Raw genomic sequence first — 7,205 nt, 5'->3', positions numbered from 1 at the left:
TAGACAATACCCTTGGACAAAATAACCTCACTGGATTTTCCTTAAAAAATCTTTACTCTGACTGCCATACCTGCACAGGAATTCCCTGACTACAGCCTTGTCTATCTGGAGCTGCTTATGTCAAGTTTTTTTTTTTTTTTTATTATAGCAACTAATCAAATATCTAATACAGTGGTTTTGGGGAAAAGACAGTCAAAGACCAGGATTCATGGAGAGTAAATATATACACAGCACAACACACTCTCAGAAGCTCACCATGCTGAAGAATGTGAACAAAAGTACTCAGGAAGACAGCCATGACTGTGTTAAGGGTTCCACAAAGTTGGCTTGCGGATTATTCCTTTCTACCTGTTGATTCTTTGTATGGAGCAGGGTAAAGGTAAAATAACTTGGCCAGCTTGTAGTCAGCTGAGCAGGCAGTCATTGCCCACATTAATATGCTTGTGAGAATTAAATGAAAACTGTAGAGAACAATGTAAGTTTAAATCATCAATATCCACCAACCCAGGAGAGAAAGATATCGTAAGATACTACATCTAAACTGAGGTGGCACAGCCATTTCTTCCAGAAACAATGAGAGACATGAAGCCAGAAAAACTGTTTGACCCATTTCAAGCAAATTCAAGCTGAATGCTGAAACCACTGTCATTCAATCTCTCACTTTTGGGTTTTGGTGTCTGCTTGTTGCATTCTTGAGGACATTCTGCATTATAATTCATTTTGTGTCCTTTCATGAGAAAATTATGTTTGCCTATTTCTATGACAATTCTAAGACTAACTTTATCTGGCCCTACTTGCAAGTCTTCCTTATGCCCTTGAGATGGCTAGATGAGGTCATTAATCAAGGAACAATCTTGGGGTTTCTGACACAGAGCAAACACAAACAGTGCAATTGGTATAGGATTAACACAGAAAATTGACAAACCCTTATAGGCCATAACATAAATTTAGAGATTCAAGACCTGCCTCTCCATCACACTTGAAGATCTCTAAAAGCATAGTTTAAAGGTTGAGGGTCTTACAGGGTATATTCCATAGAGCAATAGAATTCAGTAAATAAGAGAAATCAATGAAAATAAATTTTTCCTACTTATAGTGTAGATAGTGAAACATATAATAAAAGAAATTAGATATTACTATTTGCTATTCATAAAAAGACTCATTCAGGTAATTTCTGGATTGCTGGGGTACTTTAAAACTGGAAAACTGCTGACCTAAACAGAAGCTGTTATATAATACATTTGGTTGAAATGGAAGAGACAATCTTTAGTGTCTTTAAATTGGAGGCATAGTACTGATAATAACAATAAAATATGTTCTCCTTATATTTTTCAACTGTGGCTGAATTTATAACCCTGGACATGTAACAAAACACATCAAACACATAATCTCTACGTTTGAATACTCATTAGTCTCACTTTGTTTTCTGAAACCTGTATTAATAAACTGATTGCTAGTCAGTCAGAGCTGCAGAAACAATCTAATGCTAGTCAGTTAGAGATGTGAGATTCCCTGAAATATAATCTCCTTATGCTCTCCCTTGTTTTGCTGACTCTTTGTCTCCTCTGCTGAAGTAAAACATTGGCATCCTCCACATCTCTCTAGTTTGGAAAGGATATTTCATTATTTCTCTTGGAGCACTTGTCTACTCTTTGGTACTAAGTGGATCCATGGCATTATTTTGGACATAACAGTATTTAGTCTAGTGCTCTAACCTTCTGAGAGCTTCTATATACATGAATCACGCCCACATCCTACCCATTTTTCCCTACATGGAACACTTCTCTGCATCAGAATACTTTGGGAATGTCTGGGAATTTCAGAAAATTCCATTGAGGGGAGTCTTCACAGCACTAAGAATACCCAGTGAACTCTTTGTCTCCTTTTATTCAGGAAGAAGAACTTTCAGCAGTGGTAACAGGCTGCAAGTTCTGTTCTGCATTCAGTACAAATTAGGTGTTAAGTGTGCCCAGTCTGATGCATACGTAAATACTTTGGTGGTATTTTAAATTTAAAAACAAAACTCTAACATAGTTTTGGTTCCTTGATTTATACCTGAACATGTCGTCTTAGAAGGCACAGTTTAGGATGTGAAGACCTTTAAGGAAGACAGCACATTCAATGGGAAGAAGAAGATAAAAGCTTCACACATAGCCTGAAAATCATTGTGATATTTTATTTTCTCTGAGAAAAAAATTACAGGAGTACTGTGGTGTGTAGGAGACTTTGTCAGGGAGTCTCCAGGCACATTTGGCAAACACCAGCACACTCATTTATGGACATCCCATCACCTTTTTGGAAGCATGCTGGGCATTCAGCTTCCTCTGAACTTTCAGTGACCTTATCTCATAGAGGAACATAATCACACCAAAGAGTGACAGAGTGGTTGTGAAGAGCCCCATTGGAAACACATGAGTGCTGTGTTTTTTAATCAAGGCTTCTTTCTTAACTGGAAACGTTGGTGGGAAGTCAAGGGTGGTGTTGCCATAGAGATCTACTACATGGTTCCAGGTCACAGAAATAATAGTACAAAGGCTGCTGAGGATCAGAATTAAGACAGAGCACTTGTAGCACACTATCTGAATCTCAGAGACTGATACTTTGAGTATGCTGACCCTAAGGGCTGCTGAGCTAAAAATCACAACAACAGGTTTTATCAACATTGCCAGTAATATCAGGTTCCGTGCATATTGAAATTCAGGTGAAATTGTCCAGGTCGAGTTGACAGGGCTGTGTACCAGAATTATGGTCTCAGTATCAGAGAAGTTAAATTCCCAATGGTAGTAAGCTTCCCAAAGTCCGATATAAACAAGCTGGACAACATTATTATCAAATTCCCAGAGGCGCCAGTATTTGCTGTTTGCAAGAATTATTCCAAACCCCGAAGATAATAGGCTGCAAAGAAAGCCAGTCACTCTGAAGATCCACTCCTTCACCCCTGCAAATCTGAAGATGAGAGAGTACAATTATAGAATCAACCAGGTACACAAGTGTGGAAAACTGATTGAGTCATAGTATATAGTAATGAAGTACTCATTCTATGCCCCTGTAATCTGAATGCTGTATTTAATTGAGCTATACACATGTAGGCTTCTATACACTAGTTAATTATGAGTCAGAAGACTTATGATCTATGATTGTGGCAGGCATCTCCATTGTAAGATATTTGGACAATGATTTCTGACTATCCTTCAAATTTTACTATGTTGTTTATTATCCATTTCAATACTTAAATTTTTTTGTTAAATAAAAGTTTGAATTATCCTTTAAGGTGTTGGTGTTTATTATGTTTAGGAGTTCCCTCGTGGAATTTTTAGGGTCACTTATATATAGTATCATATCATTTGCAAATAGTGATATTTTGACTTCTTCCTTTCTAATTTCTATCGCCTTGATCTCCTTTTGTTGTCTAATTTCTCTAGCTAGGACTTCAATTACTATATTGAATAGGTAGGAAGAAAGTGGATAACCTTGTCTAGTCCCTGATTTTATTGGAAATGTTTCAAGATTCTCTCCATTTAGTTTTATGTTAGCTCCTGGCTTGCAGTATATTGCTTTTATTATGTTTAGGTATGGGCCTTGAATTCCTTATCTTTCCAAATGTTTATCATGAATTGGTGTTGGGTTTTGTCAAATGATTTCTCAGCATCTAATGAGATGAACATGTGGTTTTTGTCTTTGAGTTTGTTTCTATAGTGGATTACGTTGATGGATTTCCATATATTAAAGCATCCCTGGGATGAAGCCTACTTGATCATGATGGTTGATCCTTTGACGTGTTCTTGGATTTGGTTTGTGAGAATTTTATTGTGTATTTTTGCATCAATATTCATAAGGGAAATTGGTCTGAAGTTCTCTTTCTTTGTTGGGTATTTATGTGGTTTAGGTATCAGAGTAATTGTGGTTTTATAGAATGAATTGGGTAGAGGACCTTCTGTTTCTGTTTTGTGGAATAGTTTGAGGAGAATTGGAATTAGGTCTTCTTTGAAGGTCTGATAGAACACTGCACTAAACTCAAGTGGTCCTGGGCATTTTTGGATGGGAGACTATTAATGACTGCTTCTATTTCTTTAGGGGATATGGGACTGTTTAGGTCATTAATCTGATTCTGATTTAATTTTGGTACCTAGTATCTGTCTAGGAATTTTTTCTGTTCATACAGGTTTTCCAGTTTTGTTCTGTAGAGCCCTTTGTAGTAGGATCAGATGATGCCTTGGATTTCCTCGTGTTCTGTTGTTATGTCTCCCTTTTCATTTCTGATTTTGTTAATTAGGATACTGTCCCTGTGCCCTCTAGTTAGTCAGGCTAAGGTTTTATCTTTTTGATTTTCTCAAAGATATAGCTCCTGGTTTGGATGATTCTTTGAATAGTTCTTTTTGTTTCCACTTGGTTGATTTCAGCCCTGAGTATGATGTTTTCCTGCCATCTATTCCAATTTTGTGAGTTTCTTTCCTTTTGTTCTAAAGTGTTGCTTATTGCAGATCTCTTTGAGAGAAAAAAAAAACGGAACAAAACAAAAAACAAAACAAAACAAAACAAAAACAAACAAAAAAAACCATAAAAAGTTCAGTGAGTATTCCAAAAAGAGGAATGCTCAACTAATTTTAGTTGATTATTGCATAATCCTTAAAAGAGCACTTTAATATCTGTATAACCCTTGAGGCAAAAAGACAAAAGAAAAATTATTCACTTAGTGTGCCCATTACATCAAGTAAAAGCATACCTGACTTTTTTAAATATCTAAAGATATGATCATGATGAAACTACAGGTATATTAAGTAGATCAAGGAGAAGACACTGTCATAATTCTATAGATATTATCCTAATAGGTGAGAATTTCTGTGGAATAATATGTATAATATTTCATAATTAAAATCCACGTGAATGCAAGCTTAAATTTCTATTCATAACTAGTTTCCTGTAAAACTTCATAGTAGGATGCTGATTTCCAACTATATATGAGGTAGTTAGTTGAATTGCTACATCTTCAAAACTATTATAACTATGTAAAAGATGAGGAATAATGGATATGTACACTCTGTATCCACTTCTTATTCAATATTGAACTTTGTGAAGGTTGACTTCATTGTGTTGCAACATATAATGGATCTAGAGGGTTCTTGCTGAGCTAATATCATCTTTGACTGAAAAGTAATACTTCATATTCTTACTATGAAAACTCTTATTTAGATCTTCCAATTCAGGTCTAAGAATATACTAAAATAAAATTGAGAAATTTCTACTGAGAAGATATCCTGATGTGTTCTTTAAGAGAAAAGAAAATGGAAAGACCTTCAGTGATTCCAGAATGTGCATAACATCATTGGCATTACACATGCAGAAGACTGAGGGGTCTGTACTAGGGAATCTCCGTTCAAGGAGAGAGTAATTGTCAGCTAACCACCATTCCAAAGTCTCCTGCAGAATGTGCTTTCTAAACAGGTCAAGAGAGTAAAAGTACTACATGGGAAATATAATAAACATGATGGGCTTGTCATTGATGGAAATCGATTGGGAATCAACATAAGCTCTTCCTTGTCAAGGCATATCTGAAATAGGAGACTGCAGTACCCCTATGCTTTGAAGGAGAAATGAAAGTAGGATGTAGAACAATTTTGTGGCAGACAACTTAGCTAGCTTTTCAGGATGTGGTACTGTTCTTGTCTGAGAGATGGGTAGATATGAGCTTTTTTTAAAGAACCAAATAGACAGCCCTCATATATCATATTTTACCTTTTAGTTTTGAGGGTATAGATATCCATTTGGAGGATGACAATATCAGCAGTCTTCTGAGTCACTGGAAATATCAAAGAGAGAGAGAGAGTCACAAGTAGTGCTAAAGAAACTAAATGGAAGATGTTTTGTTAGGCTCATGCTAACTGTTCATAACAAAGTCTTGCTTTCTGTTGGACTCACACAGATAGTTGCATTAATAGCTGATGGTTTGCTTATCTTGAACCTACTTAAAACCCCTCAGGATAGTAGAGACACTCCAATGTTACCCACACTGTTATCAGTCTCATTTAATATATAGGGAATAACACAGAGTCAGGAATTCACAAGTACAGCATCAGTTAGTTATACAGTGCAGGGCATGAAGACAAAGAATTCACATATTGGGCTTCTGACACTAATGATATTCAGGAATATTTATTCAAGTGAAACTAATGTCTAACAGTAGCCTAACCTATATGCCAGAGGCCTTCTTTGGTGTTCTCTGTATTAAGATAGTAAAGAATAATGAAACCCACGTGGAAGTATACAATTCTTACCTTTTTATGTCTCTTCTAGGAAGTTCAAATATTAGTGACTGCCAACCATAAGGGAAATAAGAATGTACACATTCTTATGTTTCCATGACTACTAGAACTAGGTGACAGGTCTTGAGCAATGACCAAGTTCAAATGGGCACACATGAATTGCACGGTGAAGACTCTCAAATTAGTTAAAAATACATGCAGTATTTAGTAATGGGTCAAATAGCCTATTTGATTTAAAATGACCCTGTTAAAATTATTTTTGGTAGTTCACTTGACCACATGTTCAATTAACTAAAATTCAAATGACTGAACAAATTTGTTAATGATTTTTTAATTAAATCATTTGCAGTACAATGACACACTTCTAATGAAGACTCTCCAAATGAAATTATAAGCGCATAATACCCAAGTTTGTACGTAAGAAGATCCAGTGTGGGCTGGTGAGATGGCTCAGTGGGTAAGAGCACCCGACTGCTCTTCCGAAGGTCCAGAGTTCAAATCCCAGCAACCACATGGTGGCTCACAACCATCTGTAACGAGATCTGGCGCCCTCTTCTGGAGTGTCTGAAGACAGCTACAGTGTACTTACATATAATAAATAAATAAATCTTAAAAAAAAAAAAGAAGATCCAGTGTAAACCTGGAACAGACATTGTGCTGACATCATGAATAAAGGTCTTGGATGCATGATTCTCATCTTTTCTGCATGCTCTTACTCTGGCAATCATATCTATTACTATAGTAGGATTAAAGCTTACTTCTTATTGATTCTGGAATATACTGAAGACAAGCTGAAAAATCTAGCTTGTTGATGGAACAACTACTCTATTCATGGACCTTCCGGTTATACAGCCATTATTGGAAGTGCTTGACCACACTTTGCATGACATTATAATAATTTGTCTTTATAAATATATAGATAGATAGGCAGGCTCTATGTGGCTG

At 36.1% G+C, this 7,205-nt stretch overlaps 1 pseudogene; it reads right to left on the bottom strand.

Moving 5' to 3' along the window:
* Positions 1-2,181: 2,181 nt before the first annotated feature.
* LOC147004488 (uncharacterized) lies at positions 2,182-6,333 on the bottom strand (annotated as a pseudogene).
* Positions 6,334-7,205: the final 872 nt, after the last annotated feature.

This window comes from Mus caroli, unplaced genomic scaffold (genome assembly GCF_978045245.1).
Source record: "Mus caroli unplaced genomic scaffold, Mus_caroli_1 scaffold_5, whole genome shotgun sequence".
NCBI classification, from domain to species: Eukaryota; Metazoa; Chordata; class Mammalia; order Rodentia; family Muridae; genus Mus; species Mus caroli.
The sequence above is the reverse complement of the archived record's forward strand: the minus strand, read 5'-3'. Positions and strand labels throughout refer to the sequence as shown.